This window comes from Cebidichthys violaceus, unplaced genomic scaffold (genome assembly GCF_023349555.1).
Source record: "Cebidichthys violaceus isolate CVI_PGR_0920_01 unplaced genomic scaffold, fCebVio1.0.p SCAF_20, whole genome shotgun sequence".
NCBI lineage: Eukaryota > Metazoa > Chordata > Actinopteri > Perciformes > Stichaeidae > Cebidichthys > Cebidichthys violaceus.
Window position 1 is genome coordinate 4,943,304 of NW_027176373.1, and position 14,707 is coordinate 4,958,010.

General features: G+C 41.0%; 1 protein-coding gene across 1 annotated transcript in view; it reads left to right on the forward strand.

Moving 5' to 3' along the window:
- Nucleotides 1-14,707, forward strand: part of zbtb20 (zinc finger and BTB domain containing 20) — a 32,479-nt gene continuing 17,772 nt past the window's right edge. The window contains exon 1 of the mRNA XM_068715780.1: nt 1-231. The gene's annotated coding sequence lies outside the window, so the exon portion shown is untranslated. The remainder of the gene's footprint in view (nt 232-14,707) is intronic.

The following is a 14,707-nucleotide window of genomic DNA, read 5'->3' on the forward strand; positions in this document are numbered from 1 at the left end:
AGTACTCGATGTATAGTTAAAAAATGGGAGGGCACACTTGAACCGAGCTGCTCTATGAAGGTAGGCTGCAGCGTGTGTTTATTGATGAGATGAAAAGAAGATGGAAGTGAGAAATGAAACAAAGTAAAGGAACATATTAAAAAAAAAAAAACTATACGCGCTTCGTCGGGGGAAAACAGGGGGAGCCGTGGAAACGCTGTCGCCACTTTTTGAACGAGCTTCGAAGTACAGGTAAGAAATTTAGGAAAAGTAGGAAAAGGGATGGGTCTTTACAATATCTATAACGCAATTATTACAGGGGAGAAATGAGAGGAATTTTCTGTGTAAGAGGTGAAAACCTGCTCGTAGACTTTAGGGTGATGTGCATGAAATACCGCGGACTTCCATGTAGTTGTGGCTGGCTTTACCAACCAAATATTAAGCTCTAGATAATCGAAAACTTCCTTTTTCAGAGGATCTCAAACATTCAATAAATGTGACGCCAGCGTACGAAATGAAATGAAACGAGTGCCTCATGTTAGGGGGCTCAGTTTTGTCTGCCAGAGGTTTTGTTGTCCATTTATATTCGACTACAAAAAAAAAAACGCGCTGCCCTGGCATGACGCAAGTTTCCCCATCTGTCATTATTCTCTCAACATGCCCCTTTACCTTTAGCCCTTTACTTTCGGATTTGCCCGTGAGCCGGGCAGGGGACACTTGAGAACAATACTCTGGGCAAACTGTGTTCACAGGTCCGATTCTCTCAATCAAGCGAAAGCCTCAGCGATGCTCGCAGGCTGCTTGTTCACATTTCACACACTGTGAGCCCGGAACAACTGTGGCAGCCGACGTGCGCATTTGGCTTTTAGGTCAGTTATTTGAATCAAGAGGAAACGCGTTTCCTTATTGCAACGGACCACTACAGCATAGTCTCGCTACGAATCTATTTCTAAAATACATTTCAGTTTGTTGAAGTTGCCGGAAAGAGAAGGGGTTTCGACGTTTTTGAAATACATAGCAGCGGCTCCTGTACAGCGCTTGTCCTCAGACAGATGTCTAGCCTACATTTTTTATGAATTAATATCAATACGGCGTGGCATTTATGAGATGGGGTTACATTAAGATATGCTCAGCAGGCGGATTGGGGGAGGCATGGCTAATATTGTGTCTGAAGGTAAAACAATACCGCAGGTTCAGTTGAGAGAAATCACAACTAAATCCAGTGGGACTCTGGGCTGGATTTTTTTGGTGCCATGTTTCCCCAAAATGAATGATCTCGTTAATGGTCGCAATCCGCTTTTATTCCGAGCCTACAGTTCGTTAAAATGTTTGCGATGTGAGGATGTTTTGGCAAAGGCTGGCCTAGATATGGGGCCATGCTCTGGTGTAATTAAAGTTGCAGGAGACGCTTCCTGCGTGTCTTTTGAGACATTTTGTTGCAAAATATTCATGGGCAACTCGTGATTCCCTTGCTCTTGCTTATTCGATGGCAGTATAGAGGCACTTCACCCCCTAAATAAAGTTAAAATATGTCTATATTATGTTCCGCTTTGGCGCCATTAAAAAAATAAATGGAGCAATGACTGCCCAAAATTCACAGAAAGGGCCACTGGGAGTTAAGCCGGAGGAGCATGTCTTGTTCTTTTGGGCTCCATCTATCCGTGCGAGTCTGTATCTGTGTGCGTGCGTGCGTGCGTGTGTGTGTGTGTGCGCGTGTGCGCGTGCGTGCGTGCGCGCCTGTGCGTGTGACTGCGAAACGGACAGAGTGTGCTTGCGTGCGTGTGTGTGTGGCAAACAGATGTTGTCCCAAAGCGCTTGGCATTGTCAGATAAAGAGAGTAATACAGCGTGTTCTTGTGCCTATTATAAGCGATGCTTTCTACAATACGGCATGTGTCTGATTATAGGCACATGCAGGCTCGCCCATATAGCCCAGAAGTTGTGTGCGGGTATCGAGCTTTGCGTCAACGCACTGTAGTCATGTCGGAGGTCGACCCTGGTGTGGTCACCGCTGTTTACGTGAGAGGACGCAGGTTTCCACACACAGGAAGGCCGGTCCCGGGTTTGACACATGGGGAGGCTGCACGAGAGCGCAGCGCTGCGTCCATCAGCCCCGGTCTGTGGACGTGTACCTGCGTGCGAGTGTGTGTGTGTGTGTGTGTGTGTGTGTGTGTGTGTGTGTGTGTGTGTGTGTGTGTGTGTGTGTGTGTGTGTGTGCGCGTGTTTTTTTACCACACAATTGTGCGTTCATCCCTTCTCACTTTTGTTGTGATCCCCCCCCCCCCCCCCTTCATTCATTCAGAATATGTTTCCACAACTTAAATGGGCTGCGATCCTATAGGCTTGGTTATGTAATTCATGGCTGCACTGGATCGTTTGTTTTCTGAATGGATACATTGGGAGAGCTGCGTGTGCAGCCAGGTGTAGCAGAAATCCGACGTTACACTTTGATGTAAGCTTTCAGCTATGGGCATGATTATACATCTGTACTATGAATTGGAGCATATTGATTGACAGGCTGCATGTGGTTGAGTAAAGTACAAATGATATTGTCACAGAGCGTATACACCGGTTGGAATACTCTTCATCTGAAAAGAAACTCCACACAAACTTAATACCTGTATTTTTGGACATTTCATTGTTTGAAGAATTGGAGGGTACTTGTCTTGTGTGTAAGTGAGCTCTCATCACGGCTTGATGTCATAAAAACTCTGGTTGTATCAGCAGAGAGAGGTGTACAGTAGCTGCTGAAAGAGAGACAGCCAATATGTGCGTTGGGAGTGTTTGTAGTCCAGAGTATCAGGTGCCCAGTTTCATCTCTGTTAAGTCACTAATGAGTATATATATGTATATATTCCACATGTACATTAATATTCACAGTGTTTGAGCCATCGCCATTTGCCAGCTTTCTGTGTCACGGCTAAAACCCACCCATGACTAATGAATATTTAAGAGCATGTCTGCAGACCAAGGAAACTCATTATTATATGAAGGAGACCCAGCAGATAAACTGTAGACCTCCTCACATGAAGGCTGGGGGCTGGGGGGGTCAGTTAATCCACACTCGGCAATCAATCCCAATTTTCTTTTGGCTTCACCATCCTTCACTCGTCCTCTGTTCTGGAGCTCTCTCTCTCTCTCTCTCTCTCTCTCTCTCTCTCTCTCTCTCTCTCTCTCTCTCTCTCTCTCTCTCTCTCTCTCTCTCTCTCTCTCTCTCTCTCTCTCTCTCTCTCTCTCTCTCTCTCTCTCTCTCTCTCTCTCTCTCTCTCTCTCTCTCTCTCTCTCTCTCTCTCTCTCTCTCTCTCTCTCTCTCTCTCTCTCTCTCTCTCTCTCTTCACATTCAGCCATTTATTATTGACCAACAAACTCACACAATGTGTCCACAGCATTCAATTTTGAAATGTTTCGAGCTGATTTAGTCACCCGTTCGCACATTTCTCCCACCGGATTATTTGGGTTTACTCAAGTGAAAATGTGTAAGGAAACCATGCTGTACCAATGTAATGAGTGCTTCTTTGGAAGGGACATATAACAATCATCTTGTACTGTACTTGCACACAGATGGCAGGTCAGTATTCCAAATCATTTTTTTAAGCGCAGCGAAGGCACTGTTGCCCAAATAGTCAAGATAGAGACGTCTCTCTGACGCCTCTGCAATGCCACATTTGTGGTTATTCCTTCACCAGGCTTGTACCAGGTATATTCTGGCCCATATACCCAGATAATTAAATTTGTAGATCCATGCTCATTGTGTTGTTTCAACACAACTCTCTTGAAAAGATTTTTTGGCGTTTTTTTGGACAGTAGTGGAAAGGACGGGAGAGGTACGAGAGAGCATTTAATATTGGTCATGAATAGAATTCACCTCAATCCACTATTTGTTTTGTAATATTGAATTTTAATGTAATTAATAATTAAAATTTAGAAAATGTGTATTTGGTTGCAAATTTAAGAATACTGGCAATGTAATAATAATAAATAATACATTCTTGCATGAAGCACCGGCGGACCTTTTACAGATGAAGTTAAATTAATAATGTAATCCATAATTTTAAGCAGGGCATTTTACTATAGTATAACAAAAGACGTTTAAAAAAAAAAAAAGAAATATGCACTTGAGTCCATCTTGGCACTTTGTCTACCCCAGTTGAACATATTTGGCAGCCATTTTGGGAATGCAATAGAGATCCATCGATATAACGAGCCACTTTGTGGATTGCATCCAGAATGTCACAGTGCTTGTTAACTACGTGGCCTTTTTGTCTCAGGCAGTGTTTATCCCTTTTCCCTCCTTTTCTGTTCCTGTATAATTCTCGTTAGAAGAATATTCCCCCACGGAGCAAAACTAATCTTTGATGTGATTGCCAACTGAGACGGTTTTCAGGTGCACACCTTAAAGTTATTGTCGGGTCTTATAATGAACTACAGCGTAGCCTTTAAGCCTTGAATAGACTTTCAGGTTAAAGATTTGGTTTTGTTTAACAAGAACTCCTAAAGTTTCTCACATGATGTTAATTGCAAAGACTGCTGTTTTACAGCAACTGCTGCTTTAATACTGCATTTGAGTCCCCAATTACCATGACAACCCTAAAATAAACCTTAGATACCTCTTAAGCTTCAGCCTTATTTTAGATTAAAGATGTCATACATATTCATTTTCCTCATATCTCTTGATCATAGTCAAATATAATCAAATTAATGATTACTAGCTAACTCCTCCTTGTTTTGTTTTTTTCAGCTATAAATTATTGGCCGGCTAGTTGGCTCCTGGCTAACATAACATGCTTCTCTGCACATTACAATTTTTATTTTGTATTCTTGAAAATACTTTTCACACAATTGCACAACCTATTGAGAATGCATCCAAGTCACCTTTGTAATTAAGGAGAGACTTTTCCCTACAGCTGCATTATGCAACACAGAAATGTTGTTACAAAGATTTATGGCGATTTCCTTCCTGGAAAATAATATGCCTTGTTTGAGTGGAGGGAAAATGTATCTTGTTTATTGATGATCATTTTGCCAGGATGAAAATATTTGGCAACCTGTCAGTAATGCGTACATATTGCCTAAAACAGTTATATGTCACATTTGTGAAGACTAACTCAATTTGTCAACTTCAGGGATTTTCAAAATACTCCACCTTTTAGTAAATTGGCAGTTATAATTACTTTTATAAAACTCAATTGCACTGAGAACCCAATGACGTTAAGAGCATGCAGCATACAGAAAACTGACAAACAAAAAAATTTAAATCATGTGGATTTTATTTCAGTTTTCAAAGGACTTTTGTTTTGGAATCTCCCCTCCCTGAAAGTATCACAGGAATGTGTAATGAAAGCACACATTGAGGCTAAATATGTATTTGCGAATGTGCGACGCTGTTGTCAGGCAGCTTTTATTCTGTTCTAAAACTTCATAAAGTCTTATGAAACACTGGTAATATCCTTGTGCAACATTGTTTTAGGATTTCCAAAATATATATATGTGCACATCCCACATGGAACACTTCAACACGCACTGGCCCCAGGATAAGCCTGTTGTGTCATTCTTCAATGTTTACACATACATTTGGTACAGTGCCCAAATTAATACCCTCTTATTAAATATAACTCATAAAATGCTGTCCTGTAAATTACAGTACATACAGTACAAATACAATCCAGTTGTGGGTGTAACCATGTGTTTCCATTACTTTTGATAAAATTGCTAACAGACTCTGGATTCATGCTCCTTTATGTTTTCAGGGCCGGTTTTAAAGCTTTTCATTAAAAGTCATCTGTTTGAGGAACTTGAACCGGAGGTAGTTTTTACAAGTACAAAAGAGTTTTTTGTTGTTGTTTTTTTTAAGATCTATCCAACCTGTTGTATATTAATGTATGTTCGAATACACATTTTTATTTGCGTGACAGAAGCAAGCTTTTAAACTTAATTTGCTTTCCCTCTCGTTAAACACACAGGCAGGCCCAGGCATTTAACTGATGTGAAAAATGTATCCTGGATTCTAATAGCGAAGTTGTGTGTTTGCCAAGGTGCATGTGTGTCCTCAGTTCACCCTGCTACCCATATGGTTTTCTACAAGTCATGGTGAGATCACTGCCTAGTTGAAAGGGGGAAAGTATCTAAAGAGGGTTTAAGAAAAATGTAAAAAGTAAGTCTTCAGTGACTTTTAAACCAGTTTTACGGAGAATAAGTGGCGTGTATTCTCTGAGTCTATCTTGGCTTCAGGAAGACTTTTTAAGCCTCGTGCCAGTAAACAGCACTCACAGCAGCCAAACTGTTAGGATTGTGCACAGTCTCATTCAATGTACATGGGTATGCACTGTGCAATGGGGAATTATTTACACAATAGTGTTTGTGTTGGGTTTTATCACAAAATTAAAATTCTTGGAAGTATTTCCACAGAATCTAAGGTTGTTTTTTTATTTTATTTTTATTGGCTCAGTCATTCTGTTTTTTTTTTTCACTGTCATACATTATTTGAAAGAAATTCTTAAACAAAGAATTTTCTTTTTAAATATTCGTTTTTATTGTAGAAATGAAAGGGATTTCTGCTCTGATACTGTCGACATTGTTTATTGCCCTGAAAATGACCTTGATAAAGACAGATTTCAAAATAGACTCCCTTTATGAAACTGGAAACCATTATTAATTTGACTAATAGCTTATTATGGAGAACTCTTGTGTTCTTAGACTGTTGTGGGGATTTACGACAGTTGGTCCACGTGATGCAGGACGATAGACAGAATAAAACATGGACTTGGTTTCTGTGACGTGACCCATAGGTTTCTGAAGAGCCGTTGTGAAGCTCAAAGGGGGCTCTGACACAGCCTTACTCCCGCTAATCCAGAAATGGGCCAATAAGTGCACCGTTGGTCGAGCTGAGGCGGGCCCAGGTGACAGCAGCAGAGGAGACGGCAGCCACGCCCTTAATTATGCCTATCTTTAAGCCTTGATAAAATTACAACGGGTTAGTAATATTAAAATTTTGGGATATTAATATGCGTGTCTATGGAGATTGACCCTCAAGTGAGCATTTGAGGAGCTGCAGTGTTTGGCACTTCCACCGTGGCTTCACTTCTCAGTACCTAAAGGTGCAGCAAGAGCACGTGTAACCTGTTCAACAACAAACAAATGGCAAAACAATGTGTCCGTTTAAATCAAAGTTGCTGGACTTGTTTCAAAAATACGATTAAGGTTAAAAGTGATTCAGATGAATCTAGTAGCATCGACTCTAGTTCATACCACCTGTGTTGAATTTTCAGTCCATGTGTCGGGCTCCATGAGATGTTTAAGTGCTTAGTACACCAATGTAATATTAATGGCACTCAGAATAAAACTTGAAATAAAATACCTTGCGGCAGCTGCTATGTAAACTAGCATTAAGCATATTTTTCTTTTATAATTTCTATGAGTCGATGACATGAATGCATTTTAGACTGAATGTCTTTCATAACCTTTGACTCCAGTAGGCAGTGCTGCTTGCTGATAACTCAAGGTCCATTCATTCGCTCAGTGCTATTTCATTCTTAGTCCTGTTCACGGTCATTTCAACATATCTCAACATGCATTTAGAGGAAGGCAGGGCAACACCCTGGGCAGGTCACTGGGCTAACACACAGACTCACAGAGGTAACAGCAGCTAGTCATTAAAGGTGTTTTACTTCACATTAAAACCCCTGTTGATCAAAGAATAGTGAAAAAAACCTAAACCCTCCTCCACTTCTCAGTCCAACAATGACACCACAAGTGACTAAGAAGCAGCACAGCCATGCGTCGTGATTTTTATAGTAATGTTACCCGAAACGGCTAAGGATCTTAGGTTACACTCAAGGGCTTATGGGCTATAGATTGTTACCATCAAAAATAATAAATCTGCTACATTCAAAGAAGCCCACACTGACCAGCAATTCATGTGCATTAGCGAGGCCAAAAGGCCAGATGATTATCATAAACGGAGCTGATGGGTGGCCGTGTTATCTCTCCGCTTTGTGCTGTGGTTTGACTCTGTAGTGGCTCTGCTTTTTGTGCAGAGACAACCTTAACTACACCAACATTCAATCGTAATAGAAGGTGTACTGAAGTACAGAAAATGAGCTAGTAGCTTCCATGACAAAAACACTGAAGGCATCCCTTTAAAAGCACAGTATATGTTTTTGCAACAGAGAAAGGTGAGTAATAAAAAGAGAAAGCCCACACAAGGCAACCTGCCAGCAAAACTAATTTATAGCAGAATTTGACACAAAGTACAGCCTTAAATTAGAAAAAAAAGCAATTTACCACGGAGTGAAATATTTGAAAATATTGCTAAAAATGTTGACACAACATTTTACAGTTTTTCTGTTCCTGATGTAAGTGTTATACACTAACGCAAAATGAACTTGCTGATCGATATAGTATTGATAAATGTGGCTCATAAGGTTCTAAACAATATTACAAGTTTGTGTTTTTATACGTTATTGTAACTTTGTGTCTTTTCTTGTCATCAGTTTTTGGGGCTGGTGTGAGGTAGTTTTCTCCAAAGATGCAGTTACTGAGTAACAGTGTGTGTCTTACTTACAGTATTCTTTGGATGTAGATTTGCAAAATGACCTGTTATGCATGCTGATACTTTCTATAGATCACTGACCTTATTGTTCTTGTTGAAACCTTTTATTTCATGGGGCCGTTCAGTGTGTTGCACTGTATAGTGGGAACATTTTAATCAGCTCAAATTTCTAGATAATAGTCTTCTTTTTGAGTTTGTCTTCACTAGAATGTCTTTGACCCCAAAAAGGGTGGAATCTTGATTTTATTTATTTTTTTCTTTGGGCCTTTCTCTCATTTCTTGTGAAATCCTGTAGTTGGCTTGCTTCACAAATTTGTCTTGCAACACCGTATTGTATGGATAAAGTTTCCTAATGTGGTTAGATTGCACCCACTCAACATTAGATTAACAGAAATCTTTACCTCTGTGCCAACTTCTGTTAATTTCAAACCACCCTGCTGTAAATTTAAGTCAGAATATCTAACTTGTATTGCTCAGCCGGCCTGCAGACCAGACTGGACCGGACCAGAGGCGCTAACGCTCGGTGAAAGTGTGTATAGGGCGCTCGTGTGGTCGACTGTGTTTCAGTGTGTCAGCATTACACTTTTAGATATGTCAAGTGACCTGACGAGACATACATAATCTGTATTTACAACACAACAGCCTGCCAAACTACAAATACACTACAAAGTGCTAGCACCCGTAAGGTCCAAAATAAGCACGGAATATCTTGTATTAAGTCATCTGGATTTTATATCTGTAGTTGGAGACACAGTATGTTAAAGGTCTCCGTAGTTTACCTGTATAATGCCACACTTATCTTACCTCAGCCTGATGGCACATGTGTTGTTGTTGCCCTAGCTACAGGCTGAAGAAATATGTTACATCATGAAACCTTTTTTTGCTAGATTGTACATTTCCACCTGTTTCCTTTGCTTCTGCGTCGTTAAGAAGCAGCATGTTATCAGCTGTTTTGTGACTGGCGATCCTGTTTAAAGGCGAGTTATTGAGCTTGCCAGATTCTGGGAGAGAGGCTAGCTTACTGACCCGGCACAGACCGGCTAACAAATAGTGCAGAGGTTGTGCTGAACTGCTTAAAGCACCCTGGTGCATTTGTGAAAGTTCAGCTCTGTGCTGGACCACCTCGACAGCTGCTGGGGAAACACACGGTCCAGAAGTTCTCCGGCTGATCGCATTCACGTTCGTGAATGGGGAAATAAGGAAGTAGTTGTTGGTTTTAATCAGATTCGGAATCTTATTCAATCACAGGTTCACTTCATGCACAAAATGTACGAGGCAGGACAAGCCACGTTGTAAAATGTGTGGAAAAAAATATTCTATTTTGATTCCAATTGTCACATACATAACACATTACATCAGAGCGAATGTCATAACCACATTGACATAATTCACATTTTAAAGACCACACACACACACACACACTGAATAACCAGTTTGCTCTTTAGTCTTCTTTGTTGTTTATTGTGTTATGTACTTGCGAGTGTTTTCCTTCTGTTTCGTCTCTCTAGTGACAAACATAATATTAACCTAAACATTTTCAGAGGCTTTGCTGTACACTGTACTCTACAGTGTTTTGTAGCAGAGGTTCCACGCTATCCTCTAATCACTCAGAACAAAAACATCTTTGTCCTGTTTTATCTCCCAAGGACATAAAGTGAGGAGAAACTTTGTTTTCTCTCAGAGATATAAAGGTGCTACAGCAACACAATTCTCTTGTTGAGATCGTGCTTGCTTACGTACAATCCAGGCATAAATAGAGGCATAAGACCACAGGCATTTGAGTAGATATCTCCTGCCAAACAGAATTATTTAACTGGCCTTTCTCATGATACACTAGTAATAGACAGAGAAGTCCTGTATGAGCATCTTTGTAAGTTCATGAAGATCTCTCAATGGCCCACGAGGTCCTTTTTTTTGGAGAGGCAAAATGTCCTCGACGTGTGTAGTAGCTGTAGAGAGGCAGTTGCTGTGGACACTTGAGCCTAAATGATAACTCTTGAATTTAGCATTATCTGCTTCGGGGGTTAGAGGTGTTTTGGAGACTATCATATGAGTAGTCAGATGGTTCTTTTTGGTCAAATGCTCATTAACAAAAGCACAGCCATTTGCCAGTTCTGAGATATTTCTTAAAAGCGTCCTTTCCAGCTCCAAAGTGAGATACTGTCTTTATAATTGTAATGGCTGTGAGCCAGCAGTGGCTGTTTGTTTTTTGCCCTCTATGCTCCTTTTTTTGGAAGCTCTAAAATACAGTTACTGATGGCACTAATTCATGAATGTTTGTGTTCCTGAAAAAGTATATTAGAAAGTAGATTATCCTCCCATCTGCAAATAGACAAAGGATGTGCTATGGATAACGGGTGGCGGTGGTGGGTGTGTTTTTTTGTTTTTTTTTGACAGAAAATGACGAAGTTGAACAAGCTGTCCTGTCAAAAAATATTTAAACTGTCCTTTACTTGTGTAGTGGTATTGTAGTGTGTGTTGCTATTTGTTTGCCTGAGGAATTTATTTGAAAGCCGCACATCCTGTCACATTGAGATTCAGTTGGACTGAATGTGTTATCACATTGATCTGCTGTGCTATTTGAGACATTTTAGTGGCAGGAACTAAACATGAACAGTTAGATTCAATTTATGGCGACTATAAAGAGTTAACAGTTCCAGATAGTGTGTGTGATGCACAGAAATGCACGAACATAATACAGTTATTCAAGCAATCTCGATTGAGCGGTGGCCATAACATTACACTGGCACTCTGTAATTACTTCACAATGCTTCCACCAAGTAGAGAGTATTCACAACAGGGAAAAAAAAGAGTTGCGAATTGATGGAATGCGATTTTACAGCGTTTTGCATATTTTTTTAAACTGTCCCTGGTGGTGAGCTTGAAATCAAAACTGTATTTTGAAGGGAGAGTCACTGGTCTGTGTTGTAGGTGAAGGGCCAGTTCAAAGTACAGTAACAGGACGTCTCGTGTCGAAATTGTTAGGACAACACCTGGTTCAAGTGTAATTCATACACGTTATAAGTACCATCAGACATTCAGACACATTTCAAGAATATTTCATTGGTGATGTTACACCTACAATTTCAGTGAAGGGAGAAGGAAGGAAGAGTGAAAAAGAAAAAAAAATGTTGTGTAAAAAAATCTTGGCTCAACTTGTCAAACAGCCTACGTGCTTGTTGATGATTCGCAGTGACTGCTATAAAGGCAAATCAATTAAATTGTGAGACTGTGGGGTGTTTTCTTCTGCGTCTCCTGAAGTGTGTGTGATTTAGGTGCATACCTTACCTGTTAATTGCTTCACGACGTTTTGGACGAAACACTCGAATGCAATAAGAGACACAGCGCTCTAAATTACTCGGATTCAATCAGCCAACACAACATTGTTGGGCTGAGATGAATATTTAGTTACCTAAAAGAATAATTTTGAATTGTGCTGATCAGAGGGAACCGCGACACAATAGCGTTACCTGAGGATTATTCTAATTTATTTTTTTAAGAAAAGTTTGAGATGTTGACTGATTGCAGCTAGGTGTAGCTGTAAATTGTTTTGTCAGAGGAGTGAAATGAACGCGGTGTCTTCATTGAACTTGAATTATCACTTGTCAGAGCGACACATCACTTGATTGCTGCTTAAAATTTCCCGGTGTGCTCGCCACACATTTACATTGTTTACTAAATCACATTAGATCACGTATCCAAACCATACTATTAAAGTATGATTTCTGCTAGTTTATATGCTAATGCTCTTGGACTAAATGGATCATTGAAATTAATAATTACAACGTTGGACAGCGACGGTTAAGCAGCAGAGATTTCAAACAAACTCATAAATGACTATTAATTAGATGTAACGCACAACACTCTTGATAAGGGCAAATCTGCATCAGATTCACTGAGGTGCTGTACGCACATGCATGGACATGAGCTTTTTCACAATGCCCCGTGGCCCTTTTGTCTCCAGATTTAAATGCATCAAGAGCCCTGAATATATGCTTGTAGTGTGTGTTGTAAGCAGTATTTGCATATTCAGGATGTATATTATTCACATGGCTGATACTGCTCCTTTCATAAGCACGCCTCTTATGTCTGTCCTCAACCCCATCCCCCATCTTTCCATTTTATCCCCCCCCCCCCCCCCCCCCTTGATTAACTAATGTCCGATTCGATGCAGCGTATTTCATGAGCTTGTCACCTAATACAGGCTGCTGATTAACCTGGAGTCTGGCTGGTGAAGTTACAATCCTCATCTCCCTGTCTTCATTTTTTTTCTTTCTCTCTTCTTCTTCTTTTTTTTTTTGTTGCCCCCCCTCTTCCCCCCACCCTCCACCCCTCCTCAGTCTTTGTTGTGGCGGCAGCAGCAGAGCATGCATTGCATTGGCGGTCTGAAGCATTGTGTCTGATTTCCAGCAGACAAACTGACCTCTGGGGATTTATTGACAGCAAACTCCACAGAGGCAGACACAGAGCTGGGAGCATGGAGAGGCAGCCAGAGAGGGGCGGAGGGTCTTGGGGAAGGTTTGTAGGGGGGGGGCACACAGACGGAGAGACAGACAGATGGAAGAAAAGACGGCGAGAGAGTTTCGACGTGATGAAACAGGAAACAGGTAGCAGCACACAGAGATAGAGATCAATGTGAGGAGGGTAAAATACACACCCCGATTTTAGTTTATTTCAAAAATGATTTTTTTTTTGGTGGAGCATTTGGAAGTGAAAGAAAATGGCTGCCTCCTACAAGGATCTAATTAATTTTGAAGGATCATCAGCCCCTTTAGTCCAAGGCAGGGTACAGGAGGGAGGGAGGGAGGGAGGGAGGGAAGGAGGGAGGGGGAGAGGGGGGACAGACCCCTGGGCTGATTAGAATTCACTGCAGGTAGGCGCTGGCTGCTGCTCACCCACTGTGTCACGGCTAAAATGGAATCACTGTTGTGAGTGGCAGTCTGGGCAACTGAAGCCTGCTTCTCTTGGCCTGCTCCTTTGTTGCCTGCATTCACCTCACTTTACCCCTTAGGCAGGTGGATTTACATGTCTGGGTGGCGAGGGAAGCCAGCGAGGGAACATACATGTTTGCATTGTCTAACAGTAGTCACGAAAAAAAAAAAAGGCCCATGGCACCAGAATACAGTTGCATCCAAAGCTAACCGTTGCTGGAAAAGAAAAAAAAGGTCAAATATTTGCCACAGTTATGGATTCAAGCATTTTGGCTCATGTTTGTGTGCAGTACTTTAAAGACAAGGCTTTAACCATGATATTTGTGTTGGTTTTCACTTTGACTAAGTCAATTTTTAATTATTTCAGTGGCAGCAGTTAGGTTGAGGCAAAGGTTACACCTACAGAAGGGTGTTATGGTTAGGTATTAGAACTCATGCTAGGGGTTCAAGCTTATATTGAGGACTGTAATAAACGGGCTGGAGGCTGCTGTTAGAGTTTTATAGCTACGGTTAGAGAACAGTGTAATTTTATAGATTTCGGGTTTAAGGATTTCGCAGTAAAATATATTTTTTGTCCTGACCAAGATGAAAGAACTAACCAGTGTGTGTGTGTGTGTGTGTGTGTGTGTGTGTGTGTGTGTGTGTGTGTGTTTTAGTGCCAAAGAAGGATCCGTCTCAGTATCGAGTGATCACCCTCTGCTGCTAGACACGCTATTACTTGTCTATATCTAATCAGCAGATTTGTTAGTTGACAAGGACATTTCAAGAAAGCGAGCGCATGTCTTACTGCCCGCAGTACTTCTCAAAGTGGGGCTTGTGGACACAAACCAGGCTGTGAGCACAGCTATTTCGTTTTTTACACTTTAACCCCTCGACTCTGGTTTTCTCACAGATATTCTGCGTCTCCATACCAAACTTTAGATGAAATCCTCATCTTATTCGAACATTTTAGAGGCCTAATCTCTATTACCTTGACACCTCCAGTGGAAAAACCCACAGGTCACTTACTGAAAATAACATGCTTTTTCATTTGTAGCTTTCACCTCAGTATCTCAAAGCGGGAGGTGTGTTCTCTGAAAGTATTAAGGATTTGTATAAGAATAATATGTGTCAACATTAACGTACAGGTCTGGTCAAAGCCTAGTCTCGTTCTGTTCATTCAGCAACACACTGTTGTTACTGGCATTCCACAGAGAGCACTTGATGTTCACATTGTAGCCAGCGTGACAGCTACAAAACATTTTTACTTT